This window comes from Chanodichthys erythropterus, chromosome 8 (assembly GCF_024489055.1).
Source record: "Chanodichthys erythropterus isolate Z2021 chromosome 8, ASM2448905v1, whole genome shotgun sequence".
In the NCBI taxonomy this organism is placed as follows: Eukaryota; Metazoa; Chordata; class Actinopteri; order Cypriniformes; family Xenocyprididae; genus Chanodichthys; species Chanodichthys erythropterus.
The window spans coordinates 17,037,881-17,063,659 of record NC_090228.1 but is presented as its reverse complement, the minus strand read 5'-3'; the positions used below and the strand labels follow the sequence as shown (position 1 = coordinate 17,063,659).

The following is a 25,779-nucleotide window of genomic DNA, read 5'->3' as shown; positions in this document are numbered from 1 at the left end:
CTTTTTTTCCGTCATGGCTAACCTTATGTATGTTATCTTAACTAATAACGTTTATTAATTCGCTTATGAAGCCCACATTTAACGTTACCGAGAAAAGCTCAGATATCTGTCAGATCCTGTAGGTCAGTTAGTACAGTTTACTGCTGAACAGCTCAATTTGTCGTTGTGAAATAACACAGAAACTGAAAATTAATAGTTATTTATTTATCTTCACTCTCCCCTCGAAGCCCTGACAGTCCTCAGACGAGCTGTCAATCAACTGTGAATCACAACGACACGCCCCGTTTCTATAGCACCAAATTGCTAGCTAAAATCAAACTTATCACAAAAACGCACAATTGAATATAAATCAGCGTGATAACAACTACCTTAAATGACCAAAACATCTTTCGGGAAATTTTATTTGAAACATAATTTATTTTTATGTTTTAACTTAAGTCTCATTCGTCTGCATTGAGCGGGCGGGGTTTATGACCTGTACTGCATCCAGCCTCCAGGGGGCGATCAAAGAGCCCGCAGCTTCACTTTTCAGGACATATGAGGCGCACCCGGTGAGGACGCCACTGGTAGCGGATCATTTTTAGCCTTTTCTCACAGCAGCTTAAATAATTAAACTTGTCATTTTGATGGTGGATTGTAATCCAGAAAGATCCAAATGACAATCATCAGTGACAACTGGAGATTCACCCGTAGTCAAAAAGCAAAAGACTTTGGACTGTTGAGTGGCTACAGAAATTGAAATCTACAGGTAATGCTAATACACACTAAATACACATAGTCATAGTAATGCTGATGTTGTTAACATTAACGATTTGAGAACAAAGTATAACAGTAATAATAATTTGCACGGTTTGGCATGATCCGAGCTAAGCGATCGTTAGATTTAATCAACATTGGCAGAGCAATTTTTGTAGGCCTAATGCTTTTTTCTTCAGTTGGTCAGAACAAAAGTGGCAGACATGTTACTTACTTGTTCAGATGACATTTTCCGGTGAAAATTCTTATATTGGTCACACTTTCAAGATGTAGAATCTGTGATTCTGAAGTACAGTATCCACACCGGTGCGGTGACTGACAGCAAACATTAGATTCGTCCGCACTGACGAGCTGCGCCGATGCACAACGCACGTACAGATAACTATTCCGCATATGACTGCAACTGCAGGTTTCAAACAAGAGATGGCGACAAAGAGGAAAAATCGCGGACTGCAGCTTTAAACAGCATTTACAAGAAATGTAACTACTATAATGATATTTATATCTGAAAGAAAAAAATATTTATCATAAAATAATCTTACAAGCAATTTTACAAACCACGTAAAACTCTTAGAACACTTGTCCAATCAAATTAGTGGACCAGAACTAAATGTACGAATTCATTATACAATTTAATTACAGCAAATGTGATGTACACACAATTGCTGAAATTATTTTAAGTTAACGTACTGCTTGGAATGACTCGGCTCGGTTCGGCATGGCTCGGCTCGCTTTACTTTTGGTTTGCCACTACAGTTTAGTACCGCTTCAAAGTGGGTGGGATTATAGACTAATCGTATAGTTGTGCTGCCTCTACTGCTGTGGATCTGCTCCTAGGCTACCAACAAGTCTGCATCTCGTCTACTGACCATGATACAGCCATTTCTTTTTTCAAGTTGCATGTGAAGGTCGTTTAAAGCAATCCATTTAAAAAAAGTCACACAAACAAATAATATTGTGGTGGCTGTTACTGACTATTTAAATCTAGCGGGTTTGGTGTCTCGTGTTTCAAATCCAATGACGCTAGTAGTGATGATTCTCTCTGACCAATCAGTGATCTGCAGTGTTTACATGTCACATTTAGTATCATACAGCACGCTTGGAACCTCCACCGAGGTGGTACTATTTAAGCGAGCTGTACCGTGCAGTGGAAAAAATGCCAAAAAGTGAGCCGTACTGAACCGTACCATGCAGTGGAAAATTGCCATAACAACACTTTATAGTGATGGTCCTCCAACAGACATTCTACTGACTATAAGTAAATTTGCAAGTGCATGTCAACATATTCTACTAACCCTAACAGTCTACTAACACTCAACTAATACTCTAATGAGTTAGTTGACATGTAGGTGCAATGTAGTCAACAGAATGTCTAAAGGGGACCATCAAAATAAATTGTAACCAAAAGCCCGCATTGCATTCACATTGGCTTTGAGTGCATTCAGATCACTTTTCAGTCCATAAATATTTGTGATTGTTATTAGTTCATGTTATTTTTTTTAACTAGTCTACTTAAAGATTACATATTAAATATTTAAAATGAACTTAATGTGGAATTTAATTAAAAAGGTTAAAATAATAATATAATAAAACCCTAAAGGATTTTTTGAATGAATCATGCACAATAAGTAACATTTTGTCAAATTTAATTTAAAGTTGACTTAAAAGGTTACTGGAAATGAACGGCAACTGCTGATAATTCAGAACAAGACAAAGGTATCCTGGGAAAGACGTTTACATCATTAGAATGATTTTACAACCAGGACCAGTGTGTTCATAGCAGGTAAGGGGGCCCAAAGACCCTCAGCACCATCTGCCTGAGACATCAGTTGCTCTAAGGTCAGAACCTACATGTCTCATATCATATTTTACAAGACCACTGCTGAGATTTAGGGATAAAAGATAACACGTAAAAATGAAGCAGTACATTTCTGAGAGAAAGCAGAGGTTTAACATGAGATTACACCCACAAAGCTGCTTGGCACCTCTAAAAGGTGAGCAGGATACTGATAGAGCGAAAGCTGAAGCTGACAATAGGAAAATGAATCTGCCCCTCTCTCTCTCTCTCTCTCTCTTATTCATATTCCTGTAGTGTGCTCACTCGCTCCCTGTGCTTATAGTGAACCGGGCCGGCCCTCCATCTCTCTTATCCTGGCACTGAGACAGGAGAGCCCACAGTGTATCTGTAATGAATACAAATCCCGATACATTACTTCTGGCTGCAGCCCAGCCCCAGCGCTCAACCACTTCCTGTTCCCCAGTGTTCAAACTGCAGACTGTATTAATCAGAGGTGTTAAACTGAAGTTTGTGTCCTCTTGGAATGTGAATCCTTCATCAGAGCAGAGACATCCAATATGGCTCAAACACAATGGGACGAGTTATTCATCAGTTCTGGTTGGTGGGACAGGATTCTGGTCCTGATTTTAAGGAGAACGAGCCAACCAGACATTTACAACATGCCTTGGTATTTAGGCTCAAATATGACGGCAGCGATGATCCAACTCAAACAAAAAAAATTCACAAATTTAAACAGACTGAAGAGAATCTCTAAACTCTGACAAGTCAACACTGATTTGGTTGAATGAATGGTTTGTTATAAAGCACTTTTCACGACAAGAAGCTATTTGTTAAATCTAAAAACAATGACTCAAAGATATTTTTTGTTCTAAAGTGAAATTTTGGGTCACAGTTGTGCAATGTCACTATTAAAATATTGATTCTGGAGTGTAAATATATTAACACTGGCCACACTGTACTGTCAAAACTATCTTAAATTATTAATTATACACATTCATTGTATGTGGTGTCTTTTCTTGCCCTGAGGAAAATAATCTCACATTATATTCAAAACATGGACTAAAATCGCTCCCAAGAGGATTGAGTTCAATTATTTATGTACACACAAAAGAAAAGAAAATACACTCTATCTTTCAAACCTTGGGGGTCAGTGAGATTTGTATTATTATTATTTTTTTTTTTGAAGAAATTAATACTATTATTCAGCAACAGCAAAAATGCATTAAATTGATCAAAAGAGACATTAAAGACATTTTATAGTTTTACAAAATATTGTTCTTTTGAACCTTCTATTCATTAAAGAATTATATATATATATATATATATATATATATATATATATATATATATATATATATATATATATATCATGTTTTACACAAAGATATTAAGCAGCACAACTTTTTTCAACTTTGATAATAATAAGAAGGATTATGTTGCACTGAAGACTGGAGTAATGATACTGAAAATTCAGCTTTGCCATGACATGAACAAATTAAATTTATTTTCAAATAGAAAAAAGTCATTTTAAATTGTAATTTTTTTTTTTTTTTTTTTTTTTTTTTTGTTCAAATAAATGCAGCCTTTGTGAGCATAAGAAACCTGTCAAAAACACTGACACCAAACTTTTGAAAGGTAATGTATGTGAATATATAAATTACACACTTTGAGAAAAAAAAAGTGCAAAGATTGTACCCTTAGGTACAGCTTGTCACTGGGGCAGTGCCCTATGGAGATCAAGGTACTACAGTAAGTACATCTTAAGAAGAACATTTTAGGAGTAGATAAGGTACAAAGTTGTACCAATGTTGCTACCAATGTTGCACCCCTAAATACATTTCTTTTCTGACAGTGTAGGGCATTTTAATAATTTTTCTCTGTTTTCCCCTCATGTTCCCATGCAGGTGCTATAGTACTTGTCACCCTACTTAATGAAGTATTATCTCACAATTTGATACAATCAAATCTCTTGACTGAGATCTGTTAATTAAATCCTATTTTGTCTTGCTCGTCAATGTTTTCTGCCTTTCCCCAGTATCGCTTTCCACTCTGTAAATGTACTAATGCCAGCTTCGACAAATTAACCCAAAATATCTAAATTCATCAGCTATGGCATCAATTTCTAGATGTGACACATTTAAATGGAAATTAAAAAAGCCTCACTTAATTGGTTTGTTTTATCATCACATCCAGCTTGTCCACTTATACACGCTCCACCATGTTGTAAAAAAAAAAAATCTCATGGGAAATCAATTCAATTTCAAAACCTTCAAATATAACACTAATATGTATAAAAGATCAAGATCAGCTACTGATCTACAGCTTATTCAGCCTTTACATTTATTGCTAAGCAACAGGGTAGAATATACAATTCAGAGTGATTTAAATATTAGTAATTCGGTCACACTTTAGTTTACGGTCCAATTATCACCATCAACTAAATATTAACAATGACTTTTGCCTCAGTAAACTGCTAATTACTGCTTATTAATAGTTAGTAAGGTAGTTGTTAAGTTTAGGTATTGGGTAGGATTAGGAATGTAGAATATGGTCATACAGAATAAGGCATTAATATATGCTTTATAAGTACTAATAAATAGCCATTATCCTAGGCTTATGCATGCTAATAAACAAGTAGTTAATAGTAAGAACTGGACCCTTACCAGTAATTCTATTGCAAGCTGACACATTTTCTATATGTAACAAGTCATTTTGACACAACTTTTAACACATTATTTTCACTCATTCCAAACAGCTGCAACTGCAATAGACATAACCTTCTCCTGATGCAAAATCTGATCAAAAACAACTTTTTTTCAACATATAATGAGGTCCAAAAGGCAATGCATACAAAAATTAACAGCTGTTCATAGAAATCAATCAGGTCTTGAAGTGTTCTCCATCCCTGCTAAGCCGAAAGCAGCACAGGGTTGACAGCAGTGGAAGTAATCCAAATGCTTTTCTCTCTTTCTTTCTTTCTTTTTCTCTTTCTTTCTTTTTCTCTTTCTTTCTTTCTTTCTTTCTTTCTTTCTTTCTTCCTTTCTTTCTCTTTCTTTCTTTCATTCTATATTGCACATTGGTCTTCCCAGCGATGAAAGCATCTCATTTGTGGTTTCCAAATGACAGACACTGTATCCAAAATCATCTAAACACCACACTTAGTACAACAAGAGTACAAAACCCCTATTCATTTTCCGAGAAGAATTACATCCTCACCAAATCCAACAGGAATCCCAGATTCAGCATAAGAACTGAAGTTCATCAGGCATAAAACATGCCCACACTTCCTCCTGGGCCAACATTCCACAGCACCTGAAGGGCACCTTGAGGAGATCCAGGCATTTCATTAGCAGACCACGTTTCTTCTACATTTAATTACAACACAGCAAATTGTGCTCTGGGATAATATATTTCCACTCAAAATGTATTCAAATAATTAATCAATGAATCACCTGCCTACTAACGACAGGTTTAACATACATGCAATTATGGCCTCATGCCAATTACCTACACTACCCAGAGCCTGTCCGTCTATAATCAGATATGGGTCATGCACATGTGTGTGTGTATGTGTGTGCAGCTGCATAAATAGAAAAGCAGAAAGATCAAACCCTCCAAGATTAAACAAAGAGATCTATATTACACAATTAGAATGGTTTCAGATGCTTTAATCCAATTCTCATTTAAAATTCTCAAGATGCAATTATAAAAACGAAAAATGCAGTATTGTGGTGTTTAGTCTGTGTCTGTTTTCTGTGAGGCAAATCTATATGCTGAAGTACTTCTAATTGTTGACAAAAAATTACAGTTATTCTCTTCCAAGAAATTCATCAAAAATATTGGATGACAAAATATTTGTTTAATAAAATGTCCCTCCTCCCAACAGCTAGCAATACCAATTAAAACAAAAGAATTAAAAAAGAAGTCAAAAAGAAGTAAAAATTCAAGTAGTACAAGAAGTTCTTTGATATCCCACTCAACTGTTACAATTGGAAACGCATTGGCACAGGAAAAAAATGAATTATAGTTGTCCATTTAATTTCGAGGGGTCCATTTGATACTGAATACTGGAAAGTATAAGGGTCTAAGGAACATCAAACATGAAAGGAGGATTTCCAAGACCCTTTATTCTTAAGAAGATTTTAGACAGAGCAAAATTCAGCAGATTCATGAACGCTTTTCAAAATGCTGACAGAACACAGTGTAGTTTGCCATTGTCCTTCTTTTAACAAATCTGTTTTTATACATAAAAAAATCCATTTGTTTTATGGACTGTAACATTTTAAAATTACAATAAAGACCCTGAATTGGAATACATCAAACTGACCCTTCCTTTACGTCAACAGACCAAGTGAAAACAATTCTTTGACCTCAGCAGTCAGGCTTTAAGTCACTTTGATGCATTATCTGGCCACTACGAGAGGCAAATGTCAGCATCTGAACATTCTGTTATTGCTGAAATACTACAAGGTTTAGACAGGAAACATAACTTGCTGCCAATAGCTAAAAATTCAAATTCCATCATCGGAAGAACAGGAATAAAAGAGTCTCTGCTGCTGACTTAATATCAGCCCGTGTCCTTTGCAAGAGGACACGGCTCTCAGCTGTCTAATATACCACCAGAGGACATTACTTGAATAATTTGTGTCAAAGTCTAAAAAAAAATGCAATGATGCAATTCCGGAAAATGGAAGGCTCCTGAAGCTTAATGCAGTGAATATTTTATCCACATGGTTTTAAGTTCGCTGTTCCTGAGCAGATTATCAGAGTCTGCATGGCTAATGTAGCTAATAGATTGACTAAAGGGGTGTTACTTGGGTTAATTCACACTATGTTATGCTTGAAGGGATAGTTAATCAAAAAATGAAAATTCTGTCATCATTTACTCACTGTTGTTCCAGACCTGTATGACCTTGTTTCTTCTGTGGAACACAAAACAAGATATTTTGAAGAGTGTCCAAAAACAACACTGAAAACCATTGACTTTTTTAGGGTGCTTTCACACTTGGTTCGACTGCCTGGACCGAACCAGAATTCAATTTCTTCCCCCTCCCCCTGCCCCCACTGGACTGTGTTCATATTATGTTATTTGGTTCCGACCCACAGTTCGTTTGCGTCATCAAACCAGCAGCTGTTTACTCCCTTACTTAGTAACGATGGCACAGGAGAAGGTGGCAAAATGCATAAAATCTCTCCTCAATTTTCTATATATTTTTTTGTTTGTACTTCAGTACATAACGGCACTTGCGTCAATCTACTGCGAATGTAGAACGCTGAAGGCGAACAGAAATGAGATATACAGCTCTCTGCTTGCAGCACATCAGTCACTCTCGTCTGGAAAGTGAGTGAAACACACACAAACACACATTTTATGAGATAATACGATATTAATAGAGGTTCACCTCCGCAATTTGGTACGTTTGCATTCATATCAGCAGGGCACCGTACCGGAGTTCACTTGAATTTTTGGGTGAACTAATCCTTTAATGTTTCTTATCATTTTTATCTCTGGGCTAAGCCTGTGTTTAACCCTGAGTTATGCTTTTACAGGGTTAACTCAAAATTGTAGTGCCCCAACAACATTGGACCCTATAGACTTTCATTGTGGACAAGGTATATAATGTAAAACAATGTAGTGCAAGAGTTGACAACCAATCATAAACTGCCTCAGTGCACATCTCATTAAATATTCATATGCTTTGTAGAGTCACAAAAACATTCATGCTCTGTTTAGTTTCAGCGTCTGAAGGCGACAGTTAAAATGTTGAACAGTGACAGCAAACGCTCATCTTTGTTTTCATTCTATTTTTGTCATTTTTTTTTTTTTGTACCTTCTTGTTTGTTGTAGTGTTTAAAAAGACCAGAACAGATTTACATGGTGACACTTCCACAGACGGACAAGCAGTTAATAAAATGTGATGTACTTGTCCAATCAATGTAATTCACCTTGTAAATATTGCAAAGAAGAATAACACAGTGGTGAAACATAATCTTGAAATCTGACTATTAATTCCTAACTTAGGGTATGAACGATGTGAACAAGATAACCCACGATTACATTAACTCAGGGTTTAAAATGACTATTTCAAGTGTGAAAAACTCATTTGGGTATGCAAATGTAAATATGAAAGGGTGTTCAAGTGTATGAATATGTCATTTCAAAAAGAAGATATTTTGATCTCAGTGGTATTTTGTCCACACAATGAAAGTCAATGAGGTCCAAAACAACACTGGACCCCGTTAACTTTCATTGTATGGACAAAACACCACTGAGATCAAAATACATTCTTTGGTGTTCCACAGTAAAAAAGAACATGAAACAAGTTTGGAACAACATAATAAATGATGAAATCTATCCTTTTATGTCCCAAGGGCTAATTCAGTATACAGATTAGACAAATGCTTGTAGAGCTAATATTCAGAGGGCTATGGGTTTGAGTCCCCGGGGCCTAATGCCTTGGAGCAGAGCTGCATTGTGCCATGCTGATGTGGCTGGAACAGCAGGTGTGTGTCTGCTTTTGTCAGAGAGTGCCAGAGCGAGTAAACTGTTTAGATAGAGTACATCTGTGCTCGGCACTGCAGAGAACACAGCGGCATCTAGTCAGCAGCTTTAGGACGTTGCACAAAGAATCGGCCATCATATGGATCCAGGATGAATCATAGCAAGAATGCATGGAGGAAGATGTATAAAAGAAGATGTGGCCTTTAAAAGTGCACCGCTATGCCTGTCTTTCTGCGCTTTTCATCTCAATGCTCACGTCTCAAAAGTGTCATATCAGCATTTTTAGTCACTCCATGCTGGAATGGTTCTGACCCAAAGAATGATGACATCCCACGTCTGGCAAACAGCGGCACCCTCTAATCAAGGCCCAAGTCACCATCTCACTCACCACATGTAGATTTATTGCCGTGCTGTGCACTTGTAAGGCTCTTTTCAAGCATCATGATTAATCGGCCAAGGGCGGCGATAACAAAGTCATGACATGCCTGGTTCATTCATTTGTCTGAAGGTCGAGAGAGTGGGAGAGAGATTGCGAATTGAGGAAGAAAAAGAAAAGGAGAGGAATCAGGTCTTTGCTTTCCTGGGCTGCTCAGCATCATGGCCGGTGTTATTATTTCCACCGGCAGCCCGTGTTTGTGTGTCGTTATGTGCCGTCAGAGGGAATTATGGGAGTCTTGGGTGATTAGCACTGATGAGAAGCAGATGGCTGCAGAGGTACAGTAAGACAACACAGCGTTAGCAGTTAGCATGCTAGCTGGGGTTATACTGCAGCTGACACCGTTCTTGTGCCGCAGCTGTGTGCTAAACGATCGTAAAAGCAGGATTTTGAACAGCACTCAAACAAAACACACGTGCATATACATTCGTTTAAAGATACAGATAGATATTTGGCTACTGCACATGGCTCAGGGAAAAGAGAGGTAAGTTCTGATCCTTGTGCCAGAACAGAATTGGGCTCGGACCCAAACGATCCATCATGATAAGTTGTCACGAGAGACTTGATTGCAGCAACATGGCTAAAGGATCTTGTTCCTTCTAATGCCTGTGTAAACACAGTGTCAGCGTTACTACGGACCACTGAGCCTGTTTTCCAGCACATTTTCATGCCCGTTGTGCAGGTCGAACAGTTTGCTGAGGCGGTAAAGCCAGCAAAGGCCCAACAGATTTAGTCCTGATGATCAAAAAATGAACTGTTAGCTAATTAACCGGTTTAGTATTGATTGAGAAACAAGACACAGGAAAAGCATTAAATTGGCTGGGAGAAATGAAAGAGTGAGAAAGAGAGGGAGATAGAGAAAGATGATCATGAGTTTCTGTCTTCCTGTTGAACAGGAAATCTTTTCGGGCTAATGCAATTACTCCAGAACACAAAGCTTAATCAAATAAGGTTTAAAAACACTGTATTCAGTTATGTAACCTTTTCAACCTAGAAATGGAGAATAAAAGTTACATGTTTTTGTGCTGTTTTCTGATCTTATTAGGTTACAATATTGCACAATAAAATACAGGGCTTTGTCATGAGTTTTCATATACACTACCTTTCAAAAGTTTGGTGTCGGTAAAATGTTTCTGAATGACGTCTCTTAAGCTCACCAAGGCTGCATTTACTTGATCAATAATACAGTAAAAACTAATATTTTGAAATAGCATTACTGTTTTCTGTTTTAATATATTTTCAAATGTAATTTAGTCCTTCTATGGCAAAGCTGAATTTATAGCAGCCATTATTACGAAGATAAAAAAACAGCATTTATTTGAAATATAATTTTTTTTGTATAATTATAAATGTCTTTGCTGTCAGTTTTTGAATAGAAGTATAAATTAAAAAGTATTCATTAAAAATTCTTACTGCCTACTGTGAATGACAATGATTATTGTGCTTCACTGATGTCATTATGCATTTAATTAGTAGAAGGTTTTACATTTAAATGTACAGATAATTAATGTAACATCGGGCTTCATGATCTTCTAGTTTAATTGTATCTGACTCGATTCGGTCAATGTTATACATTTAATTGCATGGGTAATGACTGCTAACATATAAAAGACATCTGAGATAAAATATCAATGCTTAAAGGGATATTTCACACAAAAATGAAAATTATCCCATGATTTACTCACCCTCAAGCCATCCTAGGTGTATATGACTATGTTCTTTCAGACGAACACAATCAGAGATATATTTAAAAAGAGGATGCAGAGGATAGAGCACAACAAATGGTCATCCACTGGAAGCTAGTTATTTGAATTTATAAAGTTGTAAATATGGATATTTCTCTTGAAAAATGCATTGCTTCGCTTCAGAAGGCCTTTATTAACCTCCTGGAGATGTATGGATTACTTTTTTTATGGATGGATGCATTATTATTGGCTTCAAAATGTGGCCCGCCAATGACAACCATTATAAACCATTATAAATAGACTAAAGATATTTTTAAATATATCTCTGATTGTGTTCATCTGAAAGAAGATCATTTATATACACCTAGGATGGCTTAAGGGTGAGTAAATCATTGGATAATTTTCATTATTGGGTGAACTATCCTTTTAAGGCTAAACATTTTCTAACAAAATGAGCAAAAACAAAAGGTTAACAATTATTCTTGCTGTCCATTTGAGAGCAGTTTTACTTTATCAAGCGTAATAAATAGAAACAAGTTTTCATGATGGTCGCATCCCTTATGAACCCGATGAATAGAGCATGAGCACAACAAACACTCTCATAATAACCTTAGCCATTCTGACAGTAAATGAATAATATGCTACGTATATCAAGAAAAATAAGTTATAAGTGCACTAAGGGTCCACAGTGAGTCAGTTAAAACAGCCTAATCAAATCACCCACAACAGAACACCTTTCTAAAGCACAGGATTTCATAACTGTTTTCATGCGGAATGAATAGCGAGAATGTTATCTTTCAAAACAACATGCATATGAGGTGGGGAAATATATTTTGCTATAGCAAGAAGTGCATTTCACCTTTTCAACCCTAATATGACTGGGCTGTGATTTCATCATTACATCAGTACTTTGAAAAAGAAATTTAAAGCTGCAGTCCGCAATTTTTTTTTTTTTTTTTTGGTTAAAAATGATCCAAAATAAATTTTTAAGCAAGTACATAAACAGCCAGTGTTCAAAATTATCTTGTCTCGATTCACAACAGGATGCTTGTAATAATGTTTTATAATAAGAGCGACATGGCGTATTTCCGTGGGAAATTTGAGCATGCAGCAGTTCCTCTGTGCGTCTTTACATCACGTCCGTAAACAGAAAGGAAGGAGTAGACTAGTCAGTTATATCATGTGAGGATGCTGCCGGTAGCGGCACATTTATAGCCTTTTCAAAACAGCAGCTTAAATAATTAAACTTATCACTTTGATGGCGGATTGTAATCCAGAAAGATCCAAATGACAATCATCAGTGACAACTGGAGATTCACCCGTAGTCAAAAAGCAAAAGACTTTGGACTGTTGAGTGGCTACAGAAATTGAAATCTACAGGTAATGCTAATATACACTAAATACACAGTCACGCAATGCTGATGTTGTTAACAACAACAATCTGAGAACAATATAACAGTAATAATAATTTGCACGGTTTGGCATTGGCAATCGTTAGATTTAATCATCATTGGCAGCGCAATTTATTGTAGGCCTAATGCCTTTTTCCTCAGTTGGTCAGAACAAAAGTGCCAGAAATGTTACTTACTTGTTCAGATGACATTTTCCAGTGAAAATTCTTATATTGGTCACACTTTCAAGACGTAGAGTCTGTGATTCTGAAGTACAGTATCCACACCGGTGCGGTGCATGTTTCAAACAGAGATGGCGACAAAGAGGAAAAATCGCGGACTGCAGCTTTAAGGTGTGGTCACATTTACTGTTGGTCAATAAATTTTGCAGGTTAAAGAAAGCGAGACCGGATGCAACGAAATACCATGGGTGAAATACGGGAATTATAAACATCCAAAACCTTTCTAATGGCTAGCAAATGAACCAAACCTAAATAACTACTTTCCTTTCAGATTTTTATCAGCAATTATATAATATTAAAGTGCAGTGTTAAACAAAAGTGACTGAGTAGACACTGCCAGAATGAGCACCTAGTCAGTTTTGCTTTGTTGCAATGTTACGAATCTCCACCCATACAAAAGTCACTGCTGAACCATGAGGTGTGCTATTGGTTAGTGTGAAAATTCCTGTCAAAGTTCACAAAAATGGACCTGTTGAAAATTTGGCATAGGAAAATATTCTTTGCCATCGCAAGTCCATCAGGCGAAAGTCTTCTTTGCAGCGTTTCCTAATGTAATGGCTGAATTTTGCCTGTGAATTTTCTGAAAATTGATCACACCTTTAGAATGATGGAAATGCCAATCAGACCTAGACTGGGTAAACCCAGCCTGATCTGCCGGCGATTTGATTTCGCCTGGCAACTCAGTCTGGAAACTCGTACATTCATTTCTGCTGCATCTGTTACACTTTTGCAGGAACCAATCACAGACTGGCTTATCCACCTTGCTCGCTATTGGCGGGTACAGAGCTCTTTCTATGGCTCTGGGCAGGTATAACACGATGACGTCTCTCGCACGACCGTCAATCCAATTCCTTTTAACCTCGACGATGCTGAATGACTTCTTTAGTTTAGCAAACAAATCACTCGAGTGGGTGTAAATACCACTCACTTTCATGTTTTTTTGCACAACCTGCAAAAATCGCTTGATGCCATTGCTGCTTCTGCAAACCGCTGATCAATGCTACAAACCAATACTAACTAAAGCCCTATTCGGACGGGATTAGTTTTACGTGGGGATGTGGAGTAATGCAATTTTACCTCAGGACGTCTGTAATATTAATTGGCCAATTCGCACGGGACAAGACATCTCAGTAAAACTAGCAGAAGTGGGAGGGGTAACTAGATTTACGCACCGCCGTCACCTCCCTGATGTCATGTGGGTATACGTTGCTTTCTGATACAATGTGCGAAAACACATTTAATCTAAATATATAAACTATAAATAACAGTTAGGTCTGATTTATTCATCAAATTCTGGTTGGATTATGATGTTAATAGGCACTTAGCTAAAGATAAAATTAGTTTTGTGCCTCTGACAATTGCGTCGATCTTCTTTTTGCTCTGAATGGTATGTAGAAAATACTTGAGGTTTGCCACAGACTTGTCACACCACCTACAACACAAATTAATGTTTCTTCAAGTGCTTCCATGCTTGAAAAATGCACAGAAAACTCATTTTAAACAGGAAATGACATAATTTTACCGTACATATTTACAGCTGGTCTATTCGGACGGGATTAGTATTACCTGAGGTAATTTTTCCGGACCTTCCTATTCTTTACTGACATTGTCCGTAATGATTACCGAGATGGCACATTCGGACGGGACTAAAATCACCGGGAAGCTCTGGTAATAATTACTTTACCCCCCCACCTCCCCATAAAAGTAATCCCGTCCGAATAGGGCTTAAGCCTGTCTGGAGTTTTCGCATCGCTCTGCAAAAGTACGTCACCCGGATCGTTGATCTGATTGGTTGAAGAACTATCCAATTGCGTGAATAATGCTCATTGATCACGCCTCTTTTGCAGTAGAAAATACATAGCAAACTCCCCAGACCAATGTTCAATTTAAAATTGAGCTTGGTCTGGTGATAGCCAGACAAAATCAGACCACCAGTTTTTAATAAATTATTTGATTTTGAGAATTAGGAGGTACAATAGTTCTAGGCTTCTAATAATACAGACTAAGATTATATATATATAGTTATTATATAGAATGCTATATAGAATAGAATATTATATAGAATTAGTTTCTTGTGTTTTGTGACTTGCTAATCAAAAATGCCTTATTGTTTTATTTGAGGCAATAAATCAGTATTACAGGGCAATATTTCTTTATAATTATTCTCTTCATGAGCATTTTTTCATGCATGAATTATGATGGAAAAATCTTGAAATCTGTACATCAGGTAAATCAAACTTACCAAAGTGTCAGTGAAGTCAGAAAAAGCTTCATCCCCGACCAAAGGAACCGATGCTTTAAAGGTCATATCATGAAAGACCAAATTTTCCTTGATCTTTTGATATAAAAGTAGCACCTGTGTCTCTGCATATCCCTCTGAAGGATCTCAGTGACTTTTATTTTTATCAGAGTTCCTGACTCTTTTATTCTGATCTTAACAGTTTGTGCAATTCATTAGTTTTATTGATCACAATGAAATACAGCTTTGCAATGTAATATTGTAATATTGTTACTGAAGCATGAGGCAGTACAAACTATATTGTCCCGACAATCAAACCCACAACTCTTTAGTAAATATTACTAATTTCACATACAAAAAGGTCATCCAACATAATGGAGGTCATTTAAAAGATGGTTTTAAAGGCACAGCGAAAAAAAATAAAAAACCTTTTTAGTGCCAGAAAGAACCCTAACTAACATGTTTCTAAAAAAAAAAGAAAAGAAAAGAAGAATATGATTTAAATGTCACCTAGCTAAATATACAAGCATTTGAGGCATTTAATATTAACATTACAGTTTATTTTGTTATCATGCCAGCAATTACATTTGTCATTTATGTAGCTGGAGGACTACACAGCCATATTATTTATTTATTTTTCAAGCAGGTCTTTTATCCGCACAGTTTCACCTGAGGGAGAATTGTAACATGTGTGAAGGGCAAGTTTGACGCCCTTGTTAGACAGCCTGTCCGCCTGGCAGCAAAAGCTTCAGACTTCATACTAACAAAAGCATTTTGTGCTTTATCTACTTATGTTAACTATGGTTTTGAATTTGGTTTCAGTAGAAATACATCCACCATTTCTTGCAAAGAAAGGTTTTAGGCTTTCAACAGATTTGAATTCTCTCAGTTGCCATGGTGATGATGACTTGCTGGGGCACAACTGCTAGATGGCGCCAATATTTCAACACTTATCTACTCATCTCCTGCATGAGTGTCCGCGTGTGTGACTGTGAGCAAGTGTGTGAGGGAGTTTGTGAGTGTCAGAGACAGTAAGTGAGAAAGAGAGTGAATGAGAGATCTGATGTTAGTCTAAATGAAGTGTGCCTAAAGGAGAAGCTCAACATGCTGTCAAGTCAGAGATGGACAAAAAGAGGGACAGAAAGTGGGTGGATAACAGACAGGAAGAGAGACAGACTGGGGGTATAGAACAGACAGGGAGAGAAAGGGACAGACAGCTGGTAGAGGACAGGCAGGGAGAGACAGACAGCAGGTAGAGGGCAGACAAACCTTGAGTCACTCGAACAAACATTTGTCTGAGGGATGCAAAGAGAGCTGGCATTTAGAAATCATGCTGTATGTGGTAAAACTGCCATTTGTTTTTCATTAAAACATCTATAAATTGATTTTTTTTTTTTTAATGACCTTTAGGCAAAGACATAGTTAAGTTAGGCATGGCATGACAAGACATGAAATAAAATATGAATTTGTATGATCTGTCTCAAACAAAATGTTTTATTTGTAGGTAAAACATCACCATAAAGGTCTAACCTGAACCCACCACTAAACCTCACCCTCAGGGAGAATATCATACAAAAATATTTTCCACCAAATCTGTAAAATACTTATGAACTATCAACCTAATCTCAAGAAAACAGTTTTATGAAGAAATTTGCAATTTCATATCAAGTTATATTATGTCACTCATAGAAAAATTTATGATCTGTAACAAACTAAGCATGAACCTGCACACAACCTGGTCTCATTCATTAAACTTTCATAAATATATGAGTAAATTCAGAATAATTTGCGTGTGTAAAATGGACCTTCACGAAAACTCTGCTTCGGATTCACAAACATTTCATACACATCAGATTTGATAGTTAAACATGTGTATGTTAATGAATTCCTATCATTCGTAGATAGCTCATTCGTGCATGCTCAATCACAATTATCACAATCCCGCCTATGAATTACTACGTAAATTACGTGTCCAGGAAAGCTGTGGAATCTTCTGGACTCCCTTCTCATGATTGGCTCCAATATATTGCATAAATTGAAAGGAGACTAATAGGCCATATGCCTAACAACAAATATACAATTAACGCATGTCCCCTAAAGCATTTTTAGCCAGCTGAAAAAAAAATGCCTGTTGTTCTTCTGAAAATGACTAGCTGGTGGGGCTTGAGAGCGTTTTGGAGGCACCGAATTTTTCTAGCTGAGACACTTTTGTTTCTATAATTTGGAGTATCCACAGCAGTAACGTGTTACTAGTATCTCATTTTGAAGAATATTACTGAATATAAAAATGCAGTAACCAGCAATATTACCTTCTCCATTGTTGTTCAATCATTGTATAATTAGGATGATTGGTCGGTATAGTATTTGTCCTGCCCCTTTCCACTGTGATTGGATGGCTGGTAAAAAGTGACGAGCAACGCTGCGTTTTATCCAGTGTTAAACAATTTTCAATTCTCAGCTTTTTTTCAAAAAAAAAAAAAAAGGGGGGGCAAACAAACACATGAAATAGTATCATGTGATATGCAAAACATCTCAAAATATATATATATTTTTTTTAAAGTTGAAAATCACTGAATTTGTTTCAGATTCATCACAGAATTGAGCTGGGGCCTGTTTTTCTGCCATATCCCAGGCAGGGTTGGGTTGAGTGGATTTTGATGGAGACATGAGAGCAGCAGTCGTTTCAGACTGTGTGTGACGCTGGCATGACTGATGTGGTACATAAATCACTCAATGTAATATGCCCCTGCCATCTTGGGAGGGAAACCCACTCCATTCCCCCTACAAATACACACATCCATCATTCCCTCATTCAATATCCCCAAACAAGAAAACAATATACAACCAATGTGTAATTAAAATTCAAGTGTATGCATCATTAATTATGTTAATCGGGAGGTCTGATTATTGAAAATGTGTTCCAGGGTCTTGAGTCGACAGCATTTTCTCAATATAAGGTTATGTTTACACAACAATGACGTACAACAAATGGAAAAGTTTTTCTGTTGTGTTTTTCGTGTTCCTCTACAGATGACAACTTTGTCAAAATGGTCCCTTTCACATGGATCCGCAAAAACGATTAAAAATGCTATATTATGCCAGTAGATGGTGATGTCACTTTAAAAGGAAACACTACAAGCCTATAGACTGAACAAATAATACATATGCGCATAACGTTACCGTTTTCACAAATTCACATTTTTGTACTTTAGCTTGTAAACTGTTTCATTTTCAAAAACTTGCCTCTTTGAAACCCATTTTCAAAAGCTTGCATTTTCAGGCCCCTAAAATACAGTTGTTGTGTAAATGAATGACCAGAATGCATGAAAAGTTTTCAGTTTTTACTTGAAAACGGTGTCGTGTAAACTGCCCCTGAGACAATAAGAAAATTCTGAATTGCAATACAAGAAGGGCTGTAAACTTGTCAACTGATATATGTTTTTCAGTTGCCAATACAGATTTCTAGAAAGCAGGGTAGATGATGGGTGATATAATGCCTATGTATACAGAAAACAACTTCATAACAGCAAATGAGATGTACATAAAACTTCTTATTTTACAGAATTTACTTTTAAAAATACTTAAAATTAATTTGTGTATTTTCCATTTGTGACACTTTGAATTTGTCCAGTAGATACAACTGGCTCAACATAAACCTAAATATCAGTCAAGTAATGGCCTGGCTAATACATAGATTTATACTTACTGTAAAAATTCACCTAAAATCTGAATTATCCAACCCAATCTCATGAGAATTCTTAAGTTTTGTACTAGTTGGCAATTTCAAATGAATTTGTACTGATTTAAAGGGATAGTTCACCCAAAAATGAAAATTTGATGTTTATCTGCTTACCCCCAAGATGTAGGTGACTTTGTTTCTTCAGTAGAACACAAATTATGATTTTTAACTGCAACCGTTGCCATCTGTCAGTCAAATAATGCGAGTGAATGGGAACTCTATCAATAAAAAAACTTGCATAGACAAATCCAAATTAAACCTTGCGGCTCGTGACGACACATTGATGTCCTAAGACACGAAACAATCGGTTTGTGTGAGAAAACGAACAGTATTTATATAAATTTTTACCTCTAAAACACAACTATATCCAGCTGCGTTCAGCACTTGTCTCGCACTCATTGAAGTATAAGCGCATCACTGCCGTTGTCAGAGCGCAATCAGACCTTACTAACCAAGTGCTGAACGCAGTTGGACATAGTGGTGTTTTAGAGGTAAAAAATTATATAAATACTGTTCGTTTTCGTGTCTTAGGACATCAATGTGTCATCACAAGCCACAGGGTTTAATTTGGATTTGTCTATGCAAGTTTTTTTGACTCTTATTGATAGAGTTCCCATTCACTCGCATTATTTGATGGACAGACAGCAACGGTTGCAGTTAAAAATCGTCATTTGTGTTCTACTGAAGAAATAAAGTCACCTACATCTTGGATGCCCTGGGGGTAAGCAGATAAACATCAAATTTCCATTTTTGGGTGAACTATCCCTTTAAAATTTGTAAGTAAACGTCACTATGAAGGTCCACCTCTGAACCTATCGCTAAACCTAAGTCTCATGGGGCCATAAGGGAATCATACAAAAACGTACAAATGAGAATGTACAAATTCGTACAAACACAAACAATTCACCAAATCATAAAATACTTACAAACTATCATGAGACAAACCCAATCTCATGAGAAAATATAAGTATTATACTCTTCAAACAAATTAGTATGATGTGATTCATAGGAAAATGTTCAATTTGTAATAAATAAACTAGACATGAACCCTCACCCCTACCTCCACCCTTAAACATAACTGTCATTGCTGGTCATACGAAAACATACGAATGAGATTCATTGTACAAATTAATACTGTAGTTGCCACCAATCTGGCAAAGCGTAAAATAGTTACAAACTGTCATGAGGCTGTCTTGGAATTATTGCAGCTGAATTAATACTTGATAGACCAGAGCAAATCTCAGCTCACACTAACCATTATGAAACTTGCGATGAGACCCAGGTGAGGGGAATAACTGTAATCTCGTGCACATGAGGACACCTGGGTGAGTTAGATCAGGTCAAGACCATGTGATAAATGTGCTACTATCGCCAAGTGCACTCTGAGTGCCGGTCAGACCCATAAAGCCTTGCTCTCATAGCTGAGCGAAGCTCAAACTGATGAATTAAACATGCAACCTACACTGAGAATTCAGCACCACCTAAACTAGGCCGCTAGCAGGAGGGACCAGCTAAAGACAGACAGAGGAGAAAGAGATGGGGTAAGAAGGAGACCGGAAACATCCACACAAAAGACCCCACTCTCATGCCCCAAGGTCAGACTTTCCGCTAAACCTTCTGAGATTCATTCTTTCCACCTCAGATCTGCAAACCTTTAGCTATTGCTCTCTGGATGTGACTCAACACCCCACACAGTATCTGCTGCAAAACCAACACAGGACACAAGAAGAAAATCAACTGTGGGCCAACATTTGGTTCTTTTTCTCTCCATCATTCATGGTGCTGGTTAATATCCTGAGCGAGGCAGCGTGCTGTACGACTGAGGGTTTAAAAGAGACAGCAGTCTGCAGGGAGCTGATCTGATATTCACTCAGAGCAAACGCATCAGGCCTGGCCTACATACACAACCATACTCACACTTCCACCCACATTTTAGAGGAGAAAAAAGAGCCCTCTTAACTCTTTCACAACTCTCACATGAAGTCTCATTTTCTCTTTTATCACTTATCATCAGGCAAGGACAACTATATTATTATTGGGAATTAACACTACCTTTAACACTAGTATTAAACTTCGAAAGTTATATACAGACACAATACCTCAAACTGTGCTAAAATTACTTGACTAAAGTGATCTAACTTGATTTTGCCTGGTGGACAATAAAACAGAAGATCGACCTGGTGTGATTTAACCTAAATTTAACCTAAAGTTGCTATGGAACAGAAGTAACGGTCTTTTCTTCCATATTGTGATGTACATCCCAGAAAAACTCTAAAAATGTAGGGCACAGACATCCATTGTTGATCGGATGGAGGCAGATCTGAAAGCAAGCTTGCAGCCGATTGTAAAGGAACAGGGGTTTTAGTGGACTAAATGATTGGAGAAGTTACGTCATGTCACCAGAAGTCTTTCTTTTACCAGAAGACCTAGCTATGATATTTCAATTTAAAAAAATATGGTCATATGCATAGGTGAATTGTTCACAAAAAGATCAATAAGATGCTTTTAGAAAATAGATAGGGTGAATTTTCATTTCATAAAGACTTGTTTTGTTATAATAAACAGCCTATAAATAACGGTAAGGTAATTTAAGAAATTCAAGAGAAGATTAAAGCGTTTCTTGAAAATATTCTGGATTCGTCTGATCTTTGGACATGCAACAATGAGCCAAACCTAAACTTTTACTTTTCATTTCATTGACTTCCATTCATACACATGCAAATGCTCCCGCATTCCACAGGAAGCTCAAGCGAAGAAGTTCCACACTTTTACTTTACTTTAATCACCATCATATGTCAAAGAAATAATAAAATATCTTGATTTATCTTCTAGCTTAATAAAAATGAATGATTTTCACAAGCATTTTAAATTATTTTTTATTAAACAATCAATCGTGAAAAATTCTGAAAAAATATTGAAATATGTACATTTATAATTTTGGCACCAGTGCCACCAAAATCTACAGATGGTTGCCCCAGCACCTGAGGGGACAGAAACTAATAATTATTAAATTTTTACTATTTTATTGTAAACATAACATAATTTGTCTCATGGAAATATATATATTTTAAAGCACTGAATTTAAGTTGGGATGCACATGTAAATTTATTTAAATGAACAAAAGTAACAGTATCTGAAGTGTAAAAACCTCATTTAAATTTTCTGACATTGTGACTGACTTGGGACTCGACAGATTGATTCTACTTTATATTTGCTGAATAACTATGTTTTCTATAAAACTATGGTATTTTTTTTTAATGAAAAACAGTAGCCTAAACACATTTAATATAATATAAATGCAAAAAAACTGCCATAGCTTCATAACAAAAAATACTGCAATTATATTCTGTTACTCGTCTCCTGTAACACATTTAATACATTTATACATGACTATATTAACATAATAACAATCAATAATAATATACCACATTTAATCCATGGTGGGTGGAGTAAAAAGCCTTCTAACTAGTTTGTTCATGGCAGAATGTTTCTCCTTTTTCCTGTGTTAGTGTTGTTGAGAATGTCAGCGCTGTTTCATCTGGCTTTAAACTAGTTTAAAAATCACAGAGAGATAGAAATAGAGAATTCTGCTCAGTATTAAAACGTTTCTCACTGGAGTTCTTTTTAATAATGGTCACGTGATCGAGATCGGTCCGCATGTAAACATACCTGCTCTGGGCTCGCGGTTTATTGGGCCGAGCTGATAAATGGTCCGCACTGCGCGGTTCAAACAGGTAGCACAGTTTTGTTTAGCTTCTGGAGCATTTGCCATCATACGCAACACAAATGACAGTGCATAATCAAAGAGAGTTGGGCAATTTTGAAGCACCAGTGCGACCTTTAACCAATTTTAGCCGGCCCGGCATGAAAAAAATGTTGCCTTTTTTCGCCTTAGCCCTGAACAGTGGACCTCTATTTGCAAGTTGGGGCTATTTATAGAATGTGCTTAGTGGGCAACTCACAGACTCCATGTGGGCACCATATTGGAGACCACTGCATATATCTGTTATACCAATTAAATGAAATCAGTACTAACAAAATCCATCTTACCATTTATCAAAATCCATTTACACTGCGGTTACTTAGCTACATGAAGCAAGTGTCTACTGACTTTATGAATGGATCATTGAATCATTGACTCACCCGATTTGTTTAAAAATGGCGAATCGAAACGAAATGCTGCTGTGGTTTGCTGAGAGACAAACGTTTTCTGCTTTGTTTGGAACTATTTTCATTGGCAAAACAGAAAAAACTGTCAAAATTGAAAACGTGTCTAAAAATTGTCAATTCATATAATCAACTTATTTTTTATTGAACCGTTGTATAAAATGAATATCACATTTTGCAATCATGCTGATATTTGATAAAACAGCACACTTGCTCATTTGATATTGTTTAATTATATGTTATAAACAGAAATTACAATAACTCATACAAGGACAATTCATATCTTTAATTTTAGGGGTATTTTTATTCATTTTGATATTGCACAATGCTATTTTATGTCAACGCCAGACTAGCTTACTTGTTAAGCTTAATTGTGGGCTATTGTCTAAGTTAGGCTGACTGTATTGAGATGTTTTAATAGTGGTTACATTTCACAGCAGTGACAAACAGTGTCGAAGTTTAGGGCAAACATGATCATTACCTGGCTGTCACCAACAGGTCTGTGAGACGTGGATGCTGCTCACGAGCGCTGTGGTGCCTGTGACAATTAAGGGATGTTGGAGAGTGGGAGGGTTTTGTGTGGTCTCACAGAATTATTAAGAATACATTGTGGGGCACAGGCTGAGAATTGATAGAGAATTGATGCCATGGCCAAAATTTATAGAAAAACTAAAATATGTATTTTAAAAAAATGTCTTACAAAAAGGGCATTTATCTAGTCAGAGGCCAAAAGGGAAGGTGCTTGAGCACCATTGGGGTCTATCTGCACATGTGCCTGTGTTGTATTATGTTTTTAAAAAGACGCACCAGAATGCACAGATGCACAGACGCACAGAATGTGAAGTCATTTTGCAACCGCTGCAGTGTCCCTAGACATTTTGCGGGGTCAAAATCTAGTGTGACTTCCTACAACACTTAAGGTAGTATCATTTTTTTTTCCTTTTAAATTTTTTAATATGCCCTTAGTTCCATCATTATCCAGGGGCACGTCGGATGTTGTCAGTTTACCCCTCAATTAAAGAAGAAACAACAGATGTAGTTTTTATGTACTACTGCTGTAGAACAGTCTTTATGTAATACAGCTGTTAAGAGGTCAAATAACTACGTAACCCATCTACTCTTGTTACTCTAGGCACATATCACACTGCCTCTGGTTTCTTATGAGAAAAAAAAAGCATGAATCACAGCAATGTCAGTTTAAAATATTTATTTAAAGCAATCAAACGAAAGCTAATATTAATTATCCAGACAAACGACATCTTGACTAGGGCTGTCAAGATTCCTCAAATAAAATTGAGTACTCGGTTTGAAAAAAACATCAATTGCAATTTACCCATGTCGATTACCCGGCAAAAAATATCTTAAAATACGTCAGTGCAATTGTTTTTTCTCAAGATGCACACCAGTAATGTTTTTTCTAAGGTACATTTAAAAAGCTACTTGAATGTCCTAATTTAACTAAGGCCTACTCCTGGCTTAATCCAAGTTCTGACTGTGAAGCCAGGCCATAAAATCTCTAACATGCTTTGTGTTTCATAGCGTTTCATGTTGCAATGTTGCCATTTACATGCATGGAGCGCATCTCAAACTCCATCTATATACTTTATTTGAACCAATTATTATTGCCACATTGTTATTACATGTATTTTGTCATTTTAAAGGCTATTGTTGGACTTACCTGATTAAAAAATTACCTGATTACTCGATTAACCGTCAAAATAATCGACCGATTACTCTATTACTCAAATAATTGTTAGTGCCAGCCCTAGTCTTGTAATGCTGTCTATGCAATGTAGCTTGTAAAACATGGACTGTCATGATTTTATTAGGATATCTGGTCACATTTGGGGGGTGGCTATTAAGAAAACACCTAGAAAGCACTCAACACACCCTGGAAACCACACAAACACATTAGCAAGATACTGGCAACCAGTTACAATATGTCATGGATAAGCATGACTCACTTTTTTCCCACAAAATGTAAAAATCTAGTTTCCTAAATTTTTGTATAGCCCATAAAAATCTAAACTTTTGACTGTATGATGCATTTTATACTTAATGTAGTAAAACATTTAAACAAGGAGCTGTTCACCAATAAACAAGTGCAAATTATCCATGTGTTAATAATACAGTATGACGCAGTGCACAGTCAATAACAGAGCTTTTTACTTGAACTGGACAAACATTTCAAACTCAAAGGACGTGGCAGACCTAGTTAAAGATTAAAGACTGTGTGCGAAATCCAAGTGTATTTCCAAAAATCACCCAGAAACACTGCTTCTCATATGGAAACCTTTACCAATGAAATATTAAGATGATGAACTGACGTTACAGTGATAATTACGACCAGTCGCAACTCATTTAGCGCAGTCCAGACCTTTTCACGCACAGATTGCCCCGAGTTCGCACACACTCATATAGTCTTTGCTAGGGGGACTGCAGTTCAGAGGAGTGAGAGATGGTTATTAGACTCCCATGTCGTGACCCGCTGCTGACTCACTTGCTAACGGGGGGCTTTAGTTATTTCCCATAATGCTGAAGGTGCCTGCGGTGCCAATGTGTCACAAGCAGCTGTTTTCTGCTTTATTAACATATACGCATTTATTCATGCAGTCTGTCATTCTTCCATTTATCTACTTCTCCTTGCTCTGGATTTGACACTGAGCACTGGCACTGGGAGAAGAGGACCAAACATACACACAAGTTTTATGAGCTGGGTGGAGTGTACACACATCAAACATGAGTGTTTCCATGCATATGTTTGTGTGTAGGCTACATGTCTAAGGGTAGGGAGTCTAACTTGAAGTATTGATCTTTGCCATGA

The 25,779-nt window shown here is 36.7% G+C and overlaps 1 protein-coding gene across 15 annotated transcripts in view; it reads right to left on the bottom strand.

Annotated features, from left to right (window-relative positions):
* The window catches only part of cacna1c (calcium channel, voltage-dependent, L type, alpha 1C subunit), a 152,720-nt gene that overhangs the window by 110,280 nt on the left and 16,661 nt on the right, over nucleotides 1–25,779 (bottom strand). Inside the window, exon 2 of one of the 15 annotated variants that reach the window (XM_067392127.1) lies at nucleotides 7,445–7,476. The exons of the other annotated variants lie outside the window; for them this stretch is intronic. The gene's annotated coding sequence lies outside the window, so the exon portion shown is untranslated. The remainder of the gene's footprint in view (nucleotides 1–7,444; nucleotides 7,477–25,779) is intronic. 15 annotated transcript variants of the gene reach the window in all.